The sequence below is a fragment of the Chlorocebus sabaeus genome, chromosome 11, assembly GCF_047675955.1.
Source record: "Chlorocebus sabaeus isolate Y175 chromosome 11, mChlSab1.0.hap1, whole genome shotgun sequence".
NCBI classification, from domain to species: Eukaryota; Metazoa; Chordata; class Mammalia; order Primates; family Cercopithecidae; genus Chlorocebus; species Chlorocebus sabaeus.
In genome coordinates this window covers 49791988-49815793 of record NC_132914.1, presented here as the reverse complement: position 1 = coordinate 49815793, position 23806 = coordinate 49791988, and the positions used below count along the sequence as shown (strand labels likewise).

General features: G+C 53.9%; 1 long non-coding RNA gene across 1 annotated transcript in view; it reads right to left on the bottom strand.

The window, feature by feature from the left end:
- Positions 1–7358, bottom strand: part of LOC119623895 (uncharacterized) — a 34315-nt gene extending 26957 nt beyond the window's left edge. Inside the window, exon 1 of the long non-coding RNA XR_005239986.2 lies at positions 6135–7358. This is a non-coding gene — a long non-coding RNA (uncharacterized lncRNA). The remainder of the gene's footprint in view (positions 1–6134) is intronic.
- Between the last annotated feature and the right edge of the window lie 16448 nt (positions 7359–23806).

Here is a 23806-nt window from a genome sequence, read left to right as displayed (position 1 = left end):
CAAAAAATTAGCCAGGTGTGGTGGCCCACACCTGTAATCCCAGTTGCTTGGGAGGCTGAAGCAGAATAGTTTGAACCCAGGAAGTGGAGGCTGCAGTAAGCCGAGATCGCGCCGCTGCACTCCAGCCTGGGTGACAAAAAAAAAAAAAAAAACAGTGTAACTTTTAGCTGGGAGCAGCTCATGCCTGTGTGTGATCCCAACACTTTGTGAGGCCAAGGCAGGCGGATGGCTTTGAGCACAGGAGTTCAAGACCAGCCTGGGCAACATGGTGAAATGCCATCTCTACAAAAAATACAAAAATTAGCCGGACATGGTGACATGTGCCTGTAGTCCCAGCTACTTAGGAGGCTGAGGTGGGAGGATGGCTTGAGCCAGGGAGGCAGAGGTTGTAGTGAGTGGATATCGTGCCACTGCACTCCATCCTGGGTGACAGAGTGAGACCCTGTCCCAAAAAAGAAAAGAAAGTGTAGCTTTCAGACACCAAACACTCGACCTATCAAGCCTCAAAAGGCTAATATGGGTCCCTTCCCCTTGCCTGACCTTACCCCAAGCAGAAGAGAAACACAAACTTGTGCCTGTTATGGTACTGCCTGACTTGGCCTCTCCTACCTGATGTCTCTGAGGGGAAGTTGGAGCACATTAGAGCTTCGAGGAATAGCAGAAATTGCTGCCATACTTAGCAGACAATGATCCCCTTCCTTTAGTCCTCTGAAAACTAAACCGGCCAAAAAGTAGCTGGTAGAGCCCAGATAGGCCCATCCCCTCCCATTTCCCTCCAAAATAGGTCAGGGCCACCTCACACCTCATGTTTGGCGATATAGTGGGTAGCACAGGCACCCTTGAGGGGATGACATACTAAAACCATGAATGTCACCTACCCCCTCATTTTACAGATGGAGAAACTGAGGCCCAGAGAGAGGAAGGGCCTTGCTCTAAGCCACACAGCCTGTCGACCAACAGAGCAGGACTTTAAACCAGGAGCTGGACCTCCTAACCCCTCCCCACTGTTTCTGGAGACGGTCAGGACTCCAGGTGACCCCTGCGCTCTGAGCATTGCCCTGTGTCCTGGCACTGCCCCACTTGTGGAGAAGAAAGGGAAAGAGGGGATACACCAGTGGAAACAGCTGATGCCCTCTGTCAGGGAGCAGGCTGAGGGGGACCTACCCCAGGGCTGAGCCTTAGGGTTGGTGGGATTTACATTGCCCAGACAAGGTCCCTTCTGGAACTTCCAAACCCAGACCATGGAGAGTGTCACTGGTATGGCCACAGCCAGACCTTGGCTTGGGAAGGAGACCCTGAACATATTCTGAGACCCCATACCCTCTCTACTACCATGACTTTGCCACTTCAAACAACTCAAAAAATGTGGACATAGGGAAATGGGAAAAGAGCACTAGGCTAGGAGTCAAGGGCTCTGGTTCTTGTCCTGCTTCTGCCGCTAACTTGTTGGAGGAACTTGAGCCTCAGTTTACCCATCTGTCAGACAGAAATGAAGTTTGTACTCCCCTTCCCCTCTCCTATGCTGCCAGAGCCTGATCTTCGTGGCCTCAGTCTCTCCCTCCAAATGCCAGGAATGTGCCTCCCACTCCCCTCTCTGTCCTGGCCTTGCGGGTCAAGGGCAGGGTCAGCAGAGGCTGAGGGGTGAGCCACTCTCCAGCCCCTTCCAGGCTCCCCATGGCCCCAGCTTCCCCTCAGAGACACCAGGCAGGGGAGGCCAGGCCAGGCAGTACCAGAACAGGCCAAAGTTTGTGTTCCTTCTCAGCCTCTCACCTTCTACCCACCCACCTAGCCTGGGAGCCACAGGCAGCCATGGGATGGAGCTGGGGCCCCAAGAAGCCCCTTCCTGAGGAGCCTTGCCCTGGGGGGCTGCCAGTCTGATGAGGGAGATGCCTGATGTCATAAGCCTTACCTACTGGTCAACACCACAGTGCTTCGAAGTAGGATCATCACTCTCTCTTTTGTTTTGTTTTACTGGGATTTTGCGTTGTATTAGAGACGGGGTCTCAGTATGCGCAAGCTGGAGTGGAACTCTTGGGCTCAAAGGATCCTCGTGTCTGAGCCTCCCAGGTAGCTAGGACTACAGGTATCATCACTCTCTTGACAGATGAGGAAACCAAGGCCCAACCAGGACTCCAGCACAGGCCAGGACAGGCAGTAAGCCAGTGATGCTGGGACTAGGGGTCTGGTCTCCCAGACACCCACCTACAGGGCAGGTGTGTCTCACGCTGCCCTGGTTCCTCCCGTGGAGGGTCCCCGAACCCCAAACCCAGGCACTTGGGGCCTGTCCTCCGCGGCGGTTCCCTCCCCGACCACACGCCCGCGCCGCGCCCACCCTCAGGCGCCCCGCGTGGGGTGAGCAGGGTGGGGTGCCAAGTCCCTGGGTGGGGCTCAGAAACCTCTGTTTCCGCAGCGCCGACACCTGGTGTCCGCCCGCCCGCCCGCCCGCAGGCCAACATGCCCGGGCAGGAAGGCCGCTCAGGGCTGCCCGGACGGGACAGGACGGAACGGGACGGGATGGGACGGGACACTGGAGGCGCCGCCACATCTGAGCCCCGCCGCCTTCGGGACGCCCCGCCTGGGGCAGGGGAGGGGAGTCTCCCAAAGCCGGTCGGGCACCGCCCCCTGCCGGCTGCCGCGGGCTTCTGCAGGCCCCGAGCAGGCCACGGGTGAAGGCAGCGCGGCGTCCACCCAGCCGCCAGCCCTAGGGAGCCTCTCATGTCCCGCCACCCCCATCAGTCACTCATCAAACACTTCCCGCCTGTGCCTGAGGCACAGCGGGGGGTCTTGGAGCTGGACAGAGCCAGAGCCTTGCCCTCTCTGGCCCTCCACCCTCTCTGACCTTCTGACCTGCCAAGGCTCTGAGCCACACCACCCAACAGACCACACCAGCCACGGCCTCCGCACAACCGGCAGCTAGGCTGGAGAAGCGGCCTCCAGTTTCTAGACTTTTCTTGCCCAGGAGGTGGGCAGAGCCGGAGCCTCCTCTTTCTGACTCAGCATCTCCAGCACCCCTCCAAGACCACCTGTCCTGCTATCTCTGACGCCCACTCCTCCTGCCCACAACTCAGCCAGGGTCCCCCACCTGCAACTTTTCCAGTCCTCCTTGCCTTACCTAGGCTAAGATCCCTCACAATAACAGCACGGTACTTACTATGTGCAACACTGTTCTTCCTGCTTTATCACATTTCATCGACCTGCCCACAACATACCCTGCACAGCCCCTGCCACCCATACATGTCATGTATATGCACACACACACACACACACACACCCCCATTGGTGCCTGTCGGTAGCTCTATGTTCCTGGGACTGGGCTTCTGCAGATCTTTCTGGGCCTCCTTGCCACCGGCAGCTGTGCTTCAGAACCTTGGGCACGGTCTGTTGCTCCCTGGGCCGGAGCCTCCTCTTCCCCACTACTGAATTCCCAAGGAGAAGGAGCTCAGGCAGTTCCTTGGGGAGTAGACGCTGGGGAAGGAACATGGTCTCGAGTCCCAGCCACCACATACTGCTGTGTGGCCCAAGGCAGCACATGTCCCTCTCTGGGCCCTCAGTCCCTGAGTTGGTTGGAAGAGCTGTTTCTAAGACCCACATCAGACCTGCGCATCTGGGGTTCAGGGCAGGCCTGGCCTAACTCACTTTAAAATGTGCTCTCCTTTCCCAGAGTCATAGGGCTTTGTATCCGGTAAGTGCTCACTAACAGTTGTTCACAGACTGTAACTCTGCTCTCAGGCCTTCTCTGATCCCAGGCCCTGGGAGAAGCCACACCCTCTGCCTCCCATGCCCTGGCCCTCCTGGCTTCTAGAACCTTCTCATGAATCCTGGTCCAGGCCTAAAGAAGCCACATCAGTGACCCGGAGGGGGTGGTGATCTGAAGAGACCCTACAGTCCCCTCTTCTCTTTAACCCCCTCTAGGGCCTAGCATCAGCCTACAGGCCGGGAGAAAAAGGTAGTCTAAGTTTACATGTGGTGTTCAGATGTCCCCAGGTAAAGCATTGTGAACCAAAGGTCCCAGTGGGTTGGACCCACAGGGTCTACTCTGGAATCTCCATTTGGAAAGTCAGGAAAAGTTAGCTGACCATGGTTCTCAGCATGTGTTTGAAGGGCTGCTGGCCTGGGAAGAGGGTGGAGACCCATGTGTGTCCTTCCCCAGAATGGAGGTTGACGGGAGGTAGGTGTCAGTTCCGTGCCAGAAAGACCGTTCTAAGAATTAGAGCTTCCCACAGCGGTTGGTGCCATGATGAGGTAGTGAGCTCCCCATTGTGGAAACTGTTCAAGCTCTTAAATACGTAATGAGCACCAACTAGTGTCAGACACTGGCAGAGGCACTGGGGACACAGGCTGGCAGGGGACACAGAGAGGATGCGAGGACCAACTAAGATGCAGAATCTTCCTGGAGAGGAGCATGCATGAGGTGTGGAAAGCCAGGACAGGCCAGTGGGCTGGCGAAGAACAGAGGTCATCCCCAATGGGGGCTCAGCATGGAGCCTCAGTTTGCCCAAACCCCACAGATAGGGACAAACAGGAAAGAACTAGGGCCCCTGTAACTCTGACCTCCAACTTACTGTGGCCTGAGCACTGGGCAGCCTGCTCCCTCCAGAGGACAGGGCAAGAAGAGAGGGGGCTTGAAACACAGCAGGAGAGACTGGAGCCAGACAACAGGGAGAACTTCCTGCTCGGACTGCCTGGATTCCAAACTGGCATGACACTGGGGGACTCCCTGAGCCCCAGGGTTTTCAGGAGGGGGTGCAGCCACAGGGACTTGGAAGTGAAGGGTCCTTTGTGCACTTGACCAGGGGAGCGCAAAAAGCCTCTGAGAGCCACTCCACGCAGGGGAGGCTGGGAACGGGAGAGGGCAGCTGTGCATGGCAGCCATGCTCACGTGTTTGGCCTTGTTTTCTTCACACAGCAGAAGCTGCCTTGTCAGCCCTCTTGAAAAACCTCTGTGCAATTGCTATGCTAGGAATGGGCAAGCCAGAAGGCTCCGTGGGACAGAGGCGGAGGGAAGGAAGGCCCACAGCAGGGATCCTCCATGAGGCAGAGGCTTGGAACCTGTCCCAACCCTGTCTCCCCTGGCTGGGCCAGACACAGGGAATAGGGAGAGCAGGCAGCCTCTGGCCAGGACCGGGGGCAGGAGGAAGGGAAGGATCCTGGGTTCTTGGCCAATCTGGGCTCCACAGTGGGAGGCTGGACTAGACATTATCCAAGGACGCCCCCAACTCCAATCTTCCCAGGACCGACAGAAATGAGACAGGCTCCCTTCCCTTACTGTGCTGACCAGGGGTCCAGGGCAGAGAGCACCGGCCATGCTGTGAAACCTCACTTGCCAAAGTGTCCTGTAGACAAGAGTCAAACCAGATAATGCTTAAAAGACACTTTGGAAATGTGGAGTCAGGGTTTTTATATCCAAAGCCAAGTTCCAACGGCAGGAGAAGATGCAATACATGATGTACCTACGGCCTGGCCTGGGGGCTTTGGGGCCGGCATTAGCTGACGGCTGGAAATGGAGGCATTTCTGGCAGAGAAACAGATCTAAGGAGGCAGCGCCGGCTTCCTCAGGCCCTGTCTCTACAAGGCCCCATTGCTGTAAGCGGCCAAGCCAAGCAGATTGCCCTGCCTGGAGAACTGACTGACCTGCCCTGGAGCCCCCGCTTCCCTGGAACAGAGACAGGGAGCCCCATAGGCAAGCTCTGGGTTTGGAGCAAGGGGGCTGAGACTACACCCTTGGAGACGGGTGCACCCTGGCCCCATGTTTGTAAGTGGAGGGACACCCGATGGGGTTAAGAAGCCTCAGGACAATTCAAGGTCCCTCGCACACCTGCTGATTGTATAGAAGAGGAAGCTCAGGCTTGGGAAGGAGGGGTCACCTGGCCAAGGTCACACAGCCCCCAAGCTGACGCTCGTGAGGCTGCCCCTTCTGCCTCCCAGGTGGGAGGCCAGGCTTCCCCATACCAGATGCCCCCACCCGAGTGTGGAGCAGGAAGCCGGAGCTCCATGGGGTGAGGGGGTGTGGGGTTGCTGGGCTCGGGCCAGGACTGAGATGCCACAGAAGCTGGTGTTCTGCCAGGGTGGGGCAGGTGGGCCTGGAGGTAGAGGCGGGCCTGGCCTCTCCCCACCTTGTAGAAGGCATTTCTTACCTAATAAGGTGCTTTCTTCTCTCCCTCAAACAGCTTCTGACAAAGCAGGATGGTGCAGGGGGTGGGGCCAGCTCCTGGGGCCACACCCCAGCTGCTCACCCCACTGTACCAGGCTAGGCCTTTCTGGGGGCAGCAGGGTCCATAGCAGACCCTGGTCTACCTGAGAAAAGCAGGCAAGCTCCAGCTGGCCTCCAAGAACCCAAGCCTGGCCCAGGACACAGGGGCCCCGTGTGCCCATCCTCACCCTTGTGGGAGGGGGCTGTCCACAGGCAGTTTAGAGCCCAGGCTGCCTGCACTGCTTCCCCCCTACACCTGGTATAAGCCAAGCTGCCTCTCCTGTCCCATCCCACACACACAGATATGCACACACTTCCTGCGCTGTCCCTGGGGGCAGTGAGGCCTGGATCCCCCAAGTAGGGAGCTGCTCCTCAGGGCCCCAGGACCTCCTGCTGTTAGCCCAGAGAAAGCAGGTCAGGTACCCTCCAGGGAGTCCAGCAGAGCCCTGTGTCTTCATCCTCAGAGACAGTGGAAGGGCCTGGGCGCCAGGCCCCATGCCTGGGAGGGACAGTGACACCATTCCCCATGGGAAAATCTGGCCCCAGTCCCTGTGGGCCCCTGCCTGACTGAGCAAGGGGTGGTGTCGAGGGGATCCTAGTGATGAGCTGGACTGAAGTGGAGGGAGGGCCGGAGCCAGGCCACACAGAGCACCTGAGGAAGAGCGTCCCGGTGGGACACACGCTAGTCGGGTGACTCTAGACAACTATTAACCACCCTGGTGTCCTCATCTGTAAAGTGGGAACAATGCACCTTCCTCTCAGAGCTGTTCCAAGGATCCAATGGGTGCACAGTTTGGACAGATGGCACATGGTCACCTGCATATGCCCTTTATCAGGTAGCTGGGGAAGGTTCTGTGTACCCCTCAGGGTCTCTGGCTGTGCCTGCAGGTCCCCCTCCAGGCCCGAACCAGGGAGTGACCATGAAGAGAGAGAAGCCTTTCTCAGTAAACAGCTGAGTTTGCTCCAGGGGCACAGGGCCCTTAGTCACCAAGGAGCTTCTCGGGAATGCCTCACAGCACCACCGAGGGAAAGGCACCAGCGACAGCACCCACACCAGGGGGCCCCTCCGCTCCCAGGGCACTGTGTCCTGAGCTTCTGTGTGGTTCTCTGTGAATGTGGCCATGTATGTCCCGCCAGCAGCTCGGCCACACCCGGGTGACTCAGGGCTGCAGCACGCAGCCTACCCGGCCAGTGGGAGAACAAAGCTGCCAGCTCAGAGCCTGGGCATCCAGACTGAGTCACACACAGGCACACCCAGCCAGGTGCCCCCACCCCTCCGGACCCACCCCAGCCTAGGGCTCAGGAGCCCCCCCAACCCCTGCTGCAGTGAGGGAACCGAGATAGCCCCTCACTCTGACTGGGCATGCCCAGGTATGACCGGCCGAGCTGAGGAGCTGGGCCCGAGGAAGCCTGGAGGTCTCGCTGAGACCAGGAGCAGAAGCCCACAACCGGGCTGCCGACTCCAGCTCAGTGCAGTAGCAGGGGACAGGCACTAGGATGGGGAGCATCAGGCCTGAGGCCCAGGAGCCCAGCTTCCCCACAGGGCTGGACTTGTAAGGAAACCAAGGCAGAAGTAGAGGACCTTGGTGAGAGCCATGGGTTCTCACTGAGCTCTGCTTAAGACAATGCGGAGCAGCCCAGCCTCCCTGTCTAGACCTGGGAGTAAGGTTTGTGAGGAGAGGGGCCGGAGCATGTTCTGTTAAGTGCCCCAACACCACCAGCGGCTCAAAGAAGGTGCTAAGGTTCCCAGACAAGGACCCAGGGTGAGGCCGAGGCAGGAGGGCAGGCAGCAGCCAGGAGTGGGGACCCTAGATTCCCCGGCAGGGAGGAACCCCAAACCCCAGGCCCTTTCCAGTGTGAAATGGGGGCCCCTGCTTCGGCTGATACTCCAGCACTGGAGAGTCTGGGGCTCCACTGCAGGATGCCACCTCCTGGAGCCCCGGTCCAAACCCAGAGGGTGGCAGGGTCTGGCCACCAGCTGGGTCTCCAACCAAGGCCATAGCTGAGAGCAACCCTGCAAAAAGGGAGAAAAGGCCCATCAGGGACACCACAGGGCAGAACGAGCCGATCCTCGGACACCCTCAGCAGGCCCCGCACACCTGACCCTACCCCAGAAGCCCTCGCCCTGACCCAGCCTCACCAACCCCGAGCTGTACCCGGTGCTAACTGCAAATGACCCTTACTCTCAGCCCTGACCCCATCCCTTCATCTGACATGGTACTAATCCCAACCCTAACCACAAATCTGAACTGTGCCCCAAACTCTACTTTCTTCTCTATGCTTAAGCCCTTCTCCATCCTCACAACTCAGCCCTAAACCAATCCCATCCGAAACCCAGCTCTGACCCTCACCCCTCTCAGATCATCTGTGTGCCCCAAATTCCATTGTCAGCCCTACCACCACTCCAAAACCTAACCAGCCCTCCAAGCCTTGCCTTCCCAGGCCCTTTCTAATCCTCCTCCCCATTCCACAGCCCAGGAGCACTGCACACCTCTATCCTCTCCAGTAACCCTCCACTGAGCCTCGCAGCCTCCGCACTCTTCACAAACCCCACCTGTGCGCAGACTGCCCACGTTGCGCCCACTCTGGCCCACTGTCCAGCCATCAGGAACCTCTGCTGCACCAGGCTGTGCACACCCAGGCTGGGAGCTGACATGGAGGAACAGGGGCTGGGGACCTGACGTGTCCCCTACTAAGAATAGCAGACGCTCTCCCAGCACCAGTGGCTTTATGACAGGACTTGGATGGGGTCATTCAGACTCAGGCCTGCTGGCCAGCCCCAGCCTGCCTGCCCTGCAGAGGTCGGGGATGGCTCAGAGCAGGCACTTCTGTGCCTTCCCAGCTCAGGGCTCCACTGCACACTCCCACGCCCACTCCTCTCCCCCAGGCCCTGACGCACCCCAGGCGCGCCTCAGGGGAGGGAGTCAAACCCAAGCCCCAGGCATGGGTTCTAATACGCCCAGGGGGCTCAGCTCCCCACTCACCCCACACCACTCACTCTTGCCCCGCCCCCAGATCACCCCAGCCCCTGCCCTGCTCTAAAGGCCGAGCAGGCTGAATTGGAGACCCCCCACTCTCCTAGCCAGACTGGGAATGTCTGCGGATGGAGGCGGGGGTGCAGGGCCCCTGGCTGGCCTCCCTCGCCTGCCCTCAGGCCCAGGCTGCATTCCCAGAAAGCCCAGACCTGCCACTCAGGGACACACAAGCTGAGCTCAGCACCCTCCTCCGCTTCCCAGGAAGCTGCTGGGACTCCTCCCTCAGTCTCAGCCTGAAGCCCTTGTGCTACAGTCACTGTCAAAAGGCTCCAGAGACCCCTCACAGGCAGGCCCAGGTGCCCCAGACTCACCAGGCCCCGCCCAGCCCTCTCTCACCCCCTCAGCCTTCAAGCCAAGGTGGCCTTGGTAGGTCCTTCCCTTGGCCTGCCACTGTCTTGTCAGAAGCCCCAGCCCACGGAGCAGGGGCCCCAAGACCCACCGTGGTGGGCGAGGAAGACCCAGAGAGGTCGCAGTGCATCACTTGTCACTCAGTGGAGCTGGAACAGAACTCTCACCCCGCAGCAGGCCTCAGCCAGGGTGGGGCTCACTCCTAGAAGCCCAGACAAGGGCAAGGGGTGTCTGAAGACAGTGGGAGCTGGGGAGAGGCAGGGGATCCAGGGATGGGTAAGGGCCAGGCCCCTGGGCCAGGGCGTCCCCAGATCTGTGCCAGGAAGTTCTTCTAGTCATCTAACCTCAATTCCCTACAATGCATTCCAAGAGGAAAAGGAGATTCTCCTCCCAGTGAACCTCTCCCCTCCAGCTGCCATCCAGGCCCAGGCCCCGGCACCTCTTGTCCACTGACCACTCGGGCCCCTACCCCCACCCCAGCTGGTCTCCCTGGCTGGAGCCCTCCCCTCCACTATAGGCTCTTCACTAGCAGTCAAGGCCCCAACACTCAGCCATCCCACCCGGCAGCCTGACCCCAACAGAGCCCACCGCACCAGACCACTACTGCTGTCCAAAGGCCCCAGTTTCCACCCCACTGGTTTTGTAGGCCGCCCACAGCCTGGAGTGCACTCCCTGGTGAAATCCTGTCTTTCCTACAAGCAGAGCCCAGACCACCGTGTTCCGTGGTCTGGTGGCCCTTTCCCCGCCCCTGCCCCACAGCTTTGTGGTGGGCCTCTGCCACCCTCCAGCCCTCCAGCTTCCTGAGGGCACAGCCTCTCTGGGTATAGCACTTGCTGCCTGGCACAGCTGTGACGCCACCATCCCTCCTGCCACTGTGTGGGGGCCAGGCCCTAGGTGCTTCCCACTGTTCTTAGAACAGTCCTGCAACATTGGTGTCCTTGTCCCCACTGGACTTACAAGGACACCGAGGCTACAACCTTTTAGGGATGGACCAAGGTGAACAGTGGGGATTACACCTCAAAGCTCGCCCTCCAAAGCAGCCTGTTGAAGATCTGCCTCAAGTGGGTGACGAGGTGGGGTGCCCTGGGGAAGGGGCTGGAGGGCAGACAGGGCCAGGCCCAGACTTTCGCCTAAGTCCAAGGAATCCTACTGTGAGGTCCCCAGGCTCCACAGAACCCATACCATGACCTATGTCCCCACCACACACACACAGCTAAGCTGCATGCACACACCCAGCTCCTGTACCCCCACACCCCGAGGCCCGCACCCACACACAGATGTGCTCCTCCCCACTCCCTCTTCTGGCCTCCACCACCCACGCCCAGACCTGCTGGGCAGGCTGAGCAGGCCCAGCCGCCAGGAGAGGCTCCAGAGCTCCCCGCCCCCACTTGGAGCCGGGATGCCGGGGTTCTGTGGGGCAGGAGCGCCCTCAGCTGACAGGTGTGGGACACACAGGAGACAAGGACCCCATCCAGGCCCCAGGCCAGAAAAAAGGAGTCCTCCATGCCCCAGGCCTCCTGGCCACCCACTGCTTCTAGACCTTACTGAGCACCCAGGCCCACATTAGAGGGCACGACCCAGGAGAAGAGGAGAGGGGAGGGCAGGCCTGGCATCACGCTAGCAAAAGCACAGTGGCCAGAGGAAGGCAGCGTGGCCGAAGTGTAGATGTCGCCTCGAGCTCAGTGATGGAGGGGCCAGGGGCTGGAGATGAAGAAAGGATCTCATGCGACTCCCAGGTTTCTGGCACTGGCTGGATGGGGGGACCGAGGGACTGGGAAGGCGGCTGAAGAGCTCGTCTCAGACATGCTGGGTCTGAGGGACCTGAGCAGCGTCCTGGTGGAGGCCAGCAGGAGGAGGACGCTCACGTCTGAAGCTCTGGTGAGTCAAGGGACATGGCAGGGAAGCAGGGAGATTCCTTATGGCCCACATAAGGCACATGCAACCCCAGCCCTATAGGGTAACATCTGAATCCCCAGCACCGCTCCACGGAGAAACAGCAGAGCCCGGGGGTCTGCACTCTCTTACCCCTGTGCTTGCACTCATGCCCACAGGCTGCCTAGGCCCCAGCTGGCTTTCCCCAGCCCTGCACCCACCTTTCCAGACCCGGCTGCCTCACGTGTCCTCACTGAAGCCTTTCCCCACGCCCCCTGGCTGAGTGAGGTGCTCCTTCTCTGTGCTGACCTCTAATGTGACTCTTTTCTTTCTCACTTTAAGAAATCTTCATTCTAGATGCTGCAGATCCTAAAATACTACTGTGGACGAAGCCCAGATCCCTCCTCTAGTAGGGCTTCCCTCTTGGCTGAGGAAGAAGGACCATAAACCAGCAGAACACTGTGAGGACCACTACGCGGTCAGGCAGCCCAGGCAGCCACCCAGGGCCCCGCACTGCTGCCTGGGAGTTCTTAATAATTTTTAAGCGAAAGTCCCCACATTTTCATTTTGCACTGAGACTACAAAGTATACAGCCAGTCCAAAGACAGTATGTTAGGCAGCAACTGCTATGGAGAGAAATAATGCAGGAGAGAGGAATGGAGGAGCAGGAGGAGGGATCACACATTTAAATAGTGTAATCAGGGAAGGCTTCACTAGAAGCTAATGTCTCTGAAGACCTGAAGGAGACAGGAGAGCCAGCAATGTTGTCGAGGGTGGGAGCGGGTGATGGATGGAGAGAGCGTGGTGGGAGGTGGGGGCTGAGAGCCTGAGAGGCTCACATTAAGACTGGCTTTCTTTTACTTAGACCAGAAGATGCACATCATAGCATAGTGGGGCACATAGCAAAGTGACATGAGCTGATTAAGGATTCAGCAGGACCTCTGCTGTAGGGGCAAGGGCTGAGGCCAGGAGGTCACCTTAACATGTACTTGAAGTCACCTTTCTGTCTCCCAGTAGGCCTGTTGGACTGAGGCGGGGAGGAGGAGTGGAGGCATTGGAGGGTATACACAAGTGTCTGGTCTGGGCAACCAGGAGGGCAGAGGAGCCACTCAAACGAATCCAGAGACCATCAGAAGACAGAGTGAGCAGGGTGAATGATGGGGAGACGAGGGGCCCACGGATGGCAGCTTTCACCCGGAAACTGACCACAGGCCCTGCTAAAGTCAAAGGCCCACCTGCAGACACCTACACCCCACCCCACACTGAAGCCCAACCATTCCTACATATTGACAGGAGGATAAAGGCCTAGAGCTGCCTCTCACCTTCTCCTGCTCTCTGGAATCAGGGCACCTTCTCCTCCTGATTCCCTCAGATCTTCCCACCCCTTCCCATCTCTCTCACAACCTCAGGAAGCATGACAGCTTCTGCAATAGCGAATTAGCATTTCACTCACAGAGGGGACCTCCAGATAGGACAGCACTGCTCAGTCCAGCCTGAAATCAGGGTCTCCTCTGCAGCATCCGGTGTGGCAAGTGCACTCTGCTTGTGCACTGCCAGTGCCCAGCAACTCACTTCCTCACCAGGAAGCCCCTTCCATTCTTCAACAGCTCAGATTGCAAATCTACCCACCCATCGAGCTCTCTCTAAGTCCCTGCCTGGTCTCCATGGAAGACACCTGGAATGCAGCGACTCCTCCTCCATGTGATAGGGGCAGGGTGGAGAGAGAACTAGCTTCTGAAGCACCTGCTTTGTTCCAGGCCCCTGGGACACAGGTATCAACAGTCAGCTATGGTCTCTGCCCTCAGGGGAGAGAGGGTACTCTCTCAGATAGATCACTACAATGCCAATGAAAAAAGAAAAGAGGCCAGTTGCAGTGGCTCACGCCTGTAATCCCAGCACTTTGGGAGGCTGAGGCAGGTGGATCACTTGAGGTCAGGAGTTTGAAGCCAGGCTGGTCAGCATGGTGAAACCCCGTCTCTACGAAAAACACAAAAATTAGCCGGGCATGGTGGTACACGTCTGTAATCCCAGCTAGTCAGGAGGCTGAGGTGGGAGAATCACTTGAACCCAGGAGGCAGAGGTTGCAATGAGCTGAGAGCACACCACTGCACTCCAGCCTAGGCTACAGATCGAGACTCCATCTCAAGAAAAAAAAAAAAAAAGAATATTGAACTTTATTGAGCAATGACCATGTAATATGCACTGTTCTAAGCACTTTATATAAAGCAAACTATTTCTTTATTCCCAAAGCCCTAGATAGGTCGGGTTCTGTTATTCTCTTCACATATGCAACCAGCCCAGTCATGCAGAATGTGAACTCTGGAGCCATGCTCAGAGGAGCAGGCAGCTGAAATTAGCACATAGCTCTGCCGGTTTTAAGTTTGGGCCAGAGTTTCACTTTTCAATTTAAATCATTTCTCTCTTCCACCATCTCCAAAATACAAAAAGCCTCTTTTCCCCAGAACACCTGGACCAGGTGGGAAGCGGCACAGTCCAGCAGTGCCATCTAGGGACAGAAGCGTGCGCTGCAGAGGTTTCAGTGCAGTGGCACCGGGCCCTGAGGCAGAGACTCAGAATCCCCAGCGCCATCCATCTCCCCACTATGGGGGTGCCGTTCAATGCTGCACATTTGATCTGCTTCCAAAAGTTACCAGTCAGAAGACAGCCCCCTGCAGAGCGGTGCCGCTAAAACTCTGTTGTTTGTTCAAAGGTCCCATCTCATTTTTGGTATGAACGCAGGTGAGACCTTAAGAGTTCTGAAACCCGGCCGGGCGCAGTGGCTCACGGCTGTACTCCCAACACTCTGGGAGGCTGAGGCGGGTGGATCACTTGAGGTCAGGAGTTCAAGAGCAGCCTAGACAACACAGTGAGACCCCCGTCTCTACTACAAATACAAAAATTAGCCGGGCGTGCTGGTGCATGCCGGTAATCCCAGCTACTCGGGAGGCTGAGGCAAGAGAATCGCTTGAATCCAGGAGACAGAGGTCACAGTGAGCCAAGATTGCCCGGCTGTACTCCAGGCCCCACTGCACTCCGGCCTGGGCTCCGCTCCAAAAAAAAAAAAAAAAAAAAAAAAAAAAAAAAAAAAGTCTTCTGAAACCCAGTGGTTTAGCAGAAGGACTCATACAGTCCCTGAGCAGCTAAGTTGTACCTGTTTCTGGTGTCAGGCAAACTTGAAACAGTGACCTTATCAAGACCCCCGAAAGGGAGAGGGTGTCCACCCACCATGCTGGCAACACTCTTCCTTAAGCTGGGTGGTGGATACATAGATATTCATTTTATTAAACTTTGTACATATTTATAGATATGAAATATATTGTTTAAAGTGTATTAATTCTTTAAGACAAACTTTCCGTTTCAGATCAACTCTGTATCATGCATTTGAATGGAGCACCCACAGGGAACCACAAACAGCCCTGGACGAGAAGCCCACAGGGAAAGCTCAACCTGTGGCTCTGCACCACCCACCAGCCAATCAAATCAGCCCAGAGAGCAGATCAGGAAGTTGCATGCAGCTCCAGCCTTAGAACTCTGCCCGTGGAGCTGCTGGAATTCAGTGTACAGAGCTGCATAGGGTAGTTTATCCATTTGAAAAATAATTAGTAAACACCTACTACATGCTAAGCCCTATGTGAGCTGCTGGGAATCCAAGAGTGAGTTGGACGTGTCTCCTGCCAACAGAGCATGGCCTCTGTGTTGGAAATGAGTCCTGCCCATAGACAGCAACAGATAAGACAGAAAGTGGGAGGTGGCGTAGGGGAGACATGGGGGATCACTTCCACCTTGGTGATGTTGATAAGTCATTGATAGGTATTTTCATGCACATATAGATAACATAGATGAGAGGTATAGGGTGAAAGGTCTCCCCTGAGCTCCAGACTCTTATCCCCACCTGCCTACTCACATCTCCACTGAAATTCCTCATGGACATTTCAAAGTTAACATGTCAAATAAGACTCTTGTTTCTCCCCTTCATTTACTTTGGGAGGGATGTCCTGCCATTCACCTTGATCACTGGACACTGAAAGTTTTACCAATTTCATAGTCCTCTGAATCTTTGTAGAGTTTTTTTGTTTGTTTGTTTGTGTTGAGACCGAGTCTCACTCTGTCGCCCAGGCTGGAGTGCAATGGCGTGATCTCATCTCAGTGCAACTTCCACCCACCTGGTCCAAGTGATTCTCCTGCCTCAGGCTCCTAAGTAGCTGGGATTACAGGTGCCCACCACCACACCCAGCTATTTTTTGTGTTTTTAGTAGAGATTGGGTTTCGACATGTTGACCAGGCTGGTCTTGAACTCCTGACCTCAGGTGATCCACCTCCCTCAGCCTCCCAAAATGTTGAGATTACAGGTGTGAGCCACCACACCCGGCCAGTCTTTGTAGAGTTTATCTCCCACCAGCAGAAGCACACATATCTTGCCCCCAGAGAACTAGCCACTTCTTGCTCATCAGATCCTATTAGCACAATATCATCCATGTGACAGATAAATAGAACATCTGCAGATGTCCAGAGAATCTGGATCTCTTCAAATTCATATGACAGACCGGGTGTGGTGGCTCACACCTATAATCCCAGCACTTTGGGATGCTGAGGTAGATGGATTGCTTGAGCCCAGGAGTTTGAGAACAGCCAGGGCAATATGGCAAGACCTCGTTTCTATAAAAATTTTTAAAAATTAGCAGGTGTGATGGTGCATGCCTGTAGTCAGAGCTACTGGGGAGGCTGAGGCAAGAAGATCACTTGAGCCCAGGAGGTGGAAGCTACAGTGAGCCATGTTCATGCCGCTGCACTCCAGCCTGAGCACAGAAGAAGACCCTGTCACAAAAAAAATCATATGACAGCATGCAGGAGATTTAATAGGACCTTGGAGCAAAGCTGCAAATTATTTTACTGCCCAGTTCATATGAATGTGAACTGTCTTATGATCCTCTTCTCTGATTGGAATAGAAAAGAATGTGTCTGCCAAGTCCATGCTTGTATATTAAGTGTCTGAGGCTGTGTTGATCTTCTCTAGCAAAGACACCACATCCAGCATGGCAGTTGCAACTGGGGCTTCTACTTGGTCAAGTATGTGGTAGTCTACTTCCACCCTCCAGATTCTGTCTGGTTTCTGCTAAGACCATGTGGGGGAATTAAATGGAGATGTGAAGGGGACCACCACCTCTGCATTTTTTCAATGATTAAGGATAGCACTAATGACCATTCCCCCAGGATAAAATATTGTTTTGACTTTCACTCTTGGCTGAGGGTGGTGGGGAGGGGCAGTTTCAGAGGTTTCCACTTGGCCTTTCCCACTCTGATAGCCCTACCCCACAGGCCAAGGACCTAAGGTGGGGGTTGCACTCCCTCTTAATCCCAATTATACATCTCAGGATCAAGGAAATGGCCACTGGGTGTATGCGATTAACTTTAAGCCATTTTAAGTTCAGAGCTTGGCTAGGACACCTTATTACCCAGCCCCTACTTGTCCCCCGATATGTCATCTATTGCTGTGTAACAAATAACTCCAAAACTTAGCAGCCTAGAACCAAAAACATTTATCCTCTCATAATTTCTGTGGGTCTGAAATTTAGGCATGGTTTAGCAGCTGGTTCTAACTCTGGGTCTTGTGTGAGGTTGCAGTGAAGCTGCTGGTGAGGCTTGACAGAGGATCCATTCCTGAGATGGCTCATGCACGTGACTGCAAGCAAAAGGCCTCAGGTCCTGCACCTACCCACGTGAACCTCTCCTCGGGCTACTCACTTGACCTCATGATATGGCAGCTGGCTTCCTCCAAAGAGACTGATATAAGAGAGGACAGAAAAGAAGTCAGGATGCCTTTTATGAACCAGTCCAGGAGTTGGCAAACTCCAGCCTGCTGGCCAAATCTGGTCACACCCATTCCTTTACATATTGTTTACAGCTGCTTTCACACTACAATGGCACAGTTGAGTAATCAATTGCAACAGAACCCATATCGCCTACAAAGCCAAGAATATTTACTCTCTGGCCCTTTTCAGCAAAAGTGTGCCAACCCCTCATCTAGCGTTGGAGGTGACAGGCCTTCCCTTCTGCCATAATCTATTCTCGAGAAGTGAGTCACTAGGTCCAACCCACCCTTAAGGGAAGGGTAAATAAGCTCATCTCTTGAAGGGAGACGCTTCGAAACCCCCACACATCACTCTAACAGCGATGCTTCTTGTTCCTGGGTGTCAAGCTCAACTCAGGCTCCATGTCTAAAAGCCCTTGAATGTTTGGCTACTACCATTTCCCCCATCTACAGTTTCTCCAAGCAAATGGCCACAGGTCCCTTTGGGAAAGGACTGGGGAAATCAATCCTGTTAATGCTGTTGTGGTGTTGCAGGTTCCTTCCTCACAGAGACCCAACCTCCTCTTCATTCTCTTCCTCTGCTTCCATGTCCAGAAACCAGACACAGGGTCATAACTGCCCAGTCTTATAGTCATCTATCTTTGGTTTCTCCTGATGGCACAAGTTGGGTAGTTTCTGGATTGGCTCTTCATCTAATTTGCCCCTAGGAACACTGTATTCTCTTAACCATCTCCTAGCTCTGTAGGTTAGGTTTCCTTGGCTGCAACCCTGTGCTCATTACAGTCATCACGAGAGACGATGGACAGTGTCTATGGACAGGGTCCTATCCTCATTCAGCCCACCCCACCCCTCCCTGTGCAATCACTGAGCCTGGTCTCTAAAAGCCCCTCCTACCACCAGCCTGGCATGAGGAGAGCCTCCCCATATGTTTAGGGGGTCCGTGCCCCTCTCTCCAGCCCATTTCTTTTGCCTCGGTTGTAAATGATGTGTGCTCTGGTCCTGCCCCAAGAACGTATCAGGATAATCTCCTGGCCATACACACCATATCCCCTCCAGCATGCCACACTCCCAGAGCCTTTTATTCCCCTCCTCCACTCTCTGCCATAGCAAGGCTGGCCTTGCAACTTCACTTCGTGCAATCTGTCTCTTCTGGGCTTCTAGGTTCCATCCTAGTAGTAAGTTGACCTCATCTCCCAGAGTCCTTGCCAGGGGGTGAAATCCTGTCTCTCAGGAGTGTGCTGCCAAATCAGTAAGCTCCTCCCCAGCCAGTCTCACTGCATCAGCCTCTCTGGCTTTTTTTTTTTTTTTTTTCTGTCAGTGGTGCTCACCACCCTCACCTATCACCACCATGCATTCTCAGCACATGCTGTTCCCTCTGTCTAGAATGCTCTTCCAATCCCCCACTGACTCTCCAGTTAACTCCTCGAGCCTCAGATCCACTAAGGCCACATATCACTTCTGCACAGACACATTTCCTGTTCCCTGTGCTGCGGACTAAGTCTCAGCCTCTCCCTTGTAGCCTTTGTTGCAGTTTTTCGTCATTTGAGGGATTGGCCGGCTAATGTCCATAGGACCTTGCCAGACTGTAGGCCCTGTGCGGGCAGGAACTCTTCATCATTGTACTCTCAGTGTCTCACAAAGCATCTGGCACATAATATGTGCTCATAAAAGGTTTGTTAAAAAGAAGAAATGAGAGGCCAGGCAAGTGGCTCACACCTGTAATCCCAGCACTTTGGAAGGCCGATGCGGGTGGATCACGAGGTCGGGAGATCGAGACCATCCTGGCGAACATGGTGAAACCCTGTCTCTACTAAAAATACAAAAAAAAATTAGCCAGGCATGGTGGTGGGCGCCTGTAGTCCCAGCTACTTGGAAGGCTGAGGCCAGAGAATGGCATGAACCCAGGAGGCGGAGCTTGCAGTGAGCCGAGATTGCTCCACTGCACTCCAGCCTGGGCAACAGAGCAAGACTCCGTCTTAACAAAAAAAAAAAAAAAGAAGAAATGAGGCCGGGCGGGGTGGCTCATGCCTGTAATCCCCCTACTTTGGGAGGCCAAGGTGGGCAGATCACGAGGTCAGGAGATCGAGACCATCTTGGCTAACATGGTGAAACTCCATCTCTACTAAAAATACAAAAAATTAGCCAGGCGAGGTGGCAGGCTCCTGTAGTCCCAGCTACTTGGGAGGCTGAGGCAGGAGAATGGCGTGAACCCAGGAGGCAGAGTTTGCAGTGAGCCAAGATCACCACTGCACTCCAGCCTGGGCAACACAGCAAGACTCTATCTCAACGAAAAAAGAGAAGAAGAAGAAGAAGAAGAGGACGAGGAAGAGGAAGAAGAAGAAAGAAGAAGAAGAATCAATGAACCAATCAACAGCTGAATGGCTGTTCTGGCCAAAGCGCAGAAGTCACAGCTGGAGGCAGACAGCAAAAGGGAAGCTGGCAGGGAGGAGGCCTCAGGCTGCCTGGACTCCTGAGCTCTCTGGGAGAAAGCGGCCTTCCAGGGCTTGTTTGCAGAGAGGCTGGAAGAGAGAGACATCTGTGCAGGGCCACCTGAGACTCACAGTAGGAGCCAGGGAGGTGATTGCCATGGTGTTGGAACTCGGCAGGTGTGTGAGGAGCACACCAAGGACTGTGGACTGAGCCCAGCACTTGGATTCAGCTCCTTCCTTCCCAGGACCCCTAGTGGGATGCCAGATGGCGGAGACCCTCCTCCCCAGAAAGAAGTGAGCAACTCTCAGCCTCTCTCTTTTGTGTGTGTGTGTGTGTGTGTGTGTGTGTGTGTGTGTGTATGATTTGTTTACTTTTAACTTTTTTATTAAGTATAACACACGTACAGAAAATATATACGTACATATACATGTATTCACAAAAGCTAAAAGTGCTCAGTAAATCATAATAAAGCAAATACCTGTTTAATCCCCACCCAAGTGAAGAAAGAGAACTGTTACCACCCCATTAACCTCTCTCATGCCTACCCCTCTATCTCCACACTAGAAATTTCTTTTTTTTTTTTTTTTTTTTTTTTTTTTTGAGACAGGGTCTCGCTCTGTCACCCAGGCTGGAGTGCAGTGGCAGGATCTCAGCTCACTGCAACCTCCATCCCCTGGGTTCAAGTGATTCTTGTGCCTCAGCCTCCTGAGTAGCTCGATTACAGAAGTGTATCATCACACCTGGCTAATTTTTGTATTTTTAGTAGAGATGGAGTTTTGCCATGTTGGTCAGGCTGGTCTCAAACTCCTGGCCTCGAGTGATCCACCCACCTCAGCCTCCCAAAGTGCTGGGATTACAGGCTTGAGCCACCATGCCTGGCCTTCTACACTGTAAATATCTAATGTTATAGTTTAGTTCTGCCTGATTTTGAACTTAATCTAACTAGAACCATACAGTATTTTTTCTTTCGTGTCTGATTTGTGTTATTCATCTTGTTAAATGTCTCCAAATCCTTATCAACACTGTATTAACGCTTATGGAGACAGAGGTCTTCATAATACTTACTCATCCTCCCCGTCCATAACAAGCATAATGCAAGCTCATATTTATTGAGCACTTACTAAGTACCATGCTCTATTCTCTATTCTCACGCTTTGCATGCATTTCTGGTAGTTTATAAATTCTCATTGCTGTGTAGAATTCCATTGTCTACATACACCATAATTTAGGTATACTTTTTTTTTTTTTTTGAGACGGAGTCTCGCTCTGTCGCCCAGGCTGGAGTGCAGTGGCCGGATCTCAGCTCAAGCTCCGCCTCCCAGGTTCACGCCATTCTCCGGCCTCAGCCTCCCGAGTAGCTGGGACTACAGGCGCCCGCCACCTCACCCGGCTAGTTTTTTGTATATTTTTTTTAGTAGAGACGGGGTTTCACCGTGTTAGCCAGGATGGTCTCAATCTCCTGACCTCGTGATCCACCCGCATCGGCCTCCCAACGTGCTGGGATTACAGGCTTGAGCCACCGCGCCCGGCCGGTATACTTTTTTTTTTTTTTTTTTTTTTTTTTGAGACGGAGTCGTGCTCTGTCGCCCAGGCTGGAGGGCAGTGGCCGGATCTCAGCTCACTGCAAGCTCCGCCTCCCGGGTTTACACCATTCTCCTGCCTCAGCCTCCCGAGTAGCTGGGACTACAAGAGCCCGCCACCACACCTGGCTAATTTTTTGTATTTTTAGTAGAGACAGGTTTTCACTGTGTTAGCCAGGATGGTCTCAATCTCCTGACCTCGTAATCCACCTGCCTCGGCCTCCTAAAGTGCTGGGATTACAGGTGTGATACCGGGCCTGGCCTTATGTATACATTTTACTGTTGATGGGCACTTGGGTTGTTTCCATTCTGGATATTACAAATAAAGTTACTATGAACACCCTTGACCATATGTCTTGGTGCTCATATGCATGCATTGCTGTTGGTCATAAGCCTAGGATATAGGATATGAGAATCTTCATATTTGATACTTAATGTCAAAATAGTTTCCAAAGTATCTCTACCAATTTGTGCAACCCTCAGCAATGTATGAGAAATTCTATTTCTCCAACAATTTAGTCTTTTTTGTTTTAGCCATGCTGATGGAGTTGTAGAGCTAGCTGTCTCATTGTGGGGGTTTTGTTTGTTCGTTTGTTTGCTGTTTTTGTTTTGAGACAGTGTCGCTCTGTCACCCAAGCTGGAATGCAGTGGCACAATCTCGGCTCACTGCAGCCTCTGCCTCCCGGGTTCAAGCAATTCTCTGCCTCAGCCTCCCGAGTAGCTGGGATTACAGGCGCCCACCACCATGCCCAGTTAATTTTTGTATTTTTAGTAGATACGGGTTTTCGCCATGTTGGCCAACTCCTGCCCTCAAGTGATTCACCCTCCTCAGCCTCCCAAAGTGCTGGGATTACAGGCATGAGCCACCACCCCCGGCCTCTTTGTGGTTTTATTTTGTATTTCCTTGGTAACTGGTGAGGGTGAACAACTTTTCATCCTTATTGGTTATTTGGGTATTATCCTTTGTAATGTGCCTGTTCAAATCTCTAAGACTTTCATAGTGGGCTATCTAACTTTGTCTTACTGATGTATAACAGTTCATTTTTATAGCTTTATTGAGAAATTGATACAGCAAAAAAAACCTGCCCATGTTTAACGTATGCAATTTGATGAGTTTGGACATATACATACACTGTGATACCATCACCACAATCAAAATAAACATTCATCACTTCAAATGTTTCCTAGTGTTCCTTCCTCTTAGCTTCTCTTGATCATCTCCCTACTCTCTTTCTCCCACTTTCCCCCTGTGATCTCAGAGGTCCCAGCATCTCTGATCTTCAGAGCTCCTGCTTGCATCTCACGTCCAAATAATAATAGTCCAACAGTCACAGGTGGTTAAGAAGAGATCCGGCCTTTGCCAGGCCCTCCCTAAAATCCTCTGGGACCATTTCTGAAGAAACTGTCCCGTTGCCGGTCTGTCCTCACATAGAAGGACCAGGCTACCTTCTTATGGGCCTGGGCCCACCCTCAATCAAGCTTGCCCCAGTCTCTCAAAACCAGACAGTCAGTGTATACTCAATTCAGACCTGCCTCAAAAGGGATCAAGAAGGTCCCCAGGGATGCCTCTCTGCCCACAGTGAGGATGACCTCAGACATGCCCATGCCAAGCAGCTGAGCCCCCACCCTGAATTCCTCCATTCCAGTGAATCCCAATTTCCACCTTCAGTGAGATAAAACACAGCTGGCAGTTCTACATCAGGGCTTACTACCCCCACCCTCTGCCTTCTAGGTTTTGTTGGGTTTCCAAATCCTTATCAACACTTATGGAGCTAAAGGTCTCCATAATACTCACCCCCTCCCCCTAATCCTTCCTCCATCCGTAACAAGCATAATGCAAGCTCACGTGTATTGAGCACTTACTAAGTGCCAACCTCTATTCTCACCTTTTGCATGCATTAATTTAAACATCCAACCCTTCCAACAACCCATCTAGCAGTAACTATTACTACGCTGATGCACAGAGAGGTTAAGTGACTCCTCCAGGGTCACACAGCTTCTGATGGTGGAGCTGCAATCAGTGCCCAGATTCCCGGTCTCTCTGCACCCGGAACTGCTGCAGGGGCCTCTACCGCAAGCTCAGGGCTTGCTGCCTGGCTTCTCTTACAACATTGCTCTGCTTCCTTCTTGCAGAGACAGTCTTGTAAACCCTCCCTTTCTGCCACGGCTGCTGGGAAACTAGAGACAATGCCGATACTCAAGCACAGCAATGGTACCACCCCTCATGGCCACCAGGTCTGCTTCTTCCCTCGTTTTCTATTTTATCAGTAATGATAGACTGAGAATGTAGGAGGCGACATCCTTCAAAGATGTAAAATGCTAGGCTGCAGAAAACAGAGATTGTAAAAGGCAGAACTGGGCGGCAACAGATGCCATGATTACAGACGTCTCAAGGCAGCCAAGGCGGAAGAAGAAATCTGATCCATCACTATCTGCAGGAAGCAGACTGTTTGCTCTGCAGGGACAAAGCTTTCCCCCTACAATACTTTCTCATAAAATTTGCTCGCTTGGGCCTTCCTGTAAGGAACGCTGAGTGATGCGA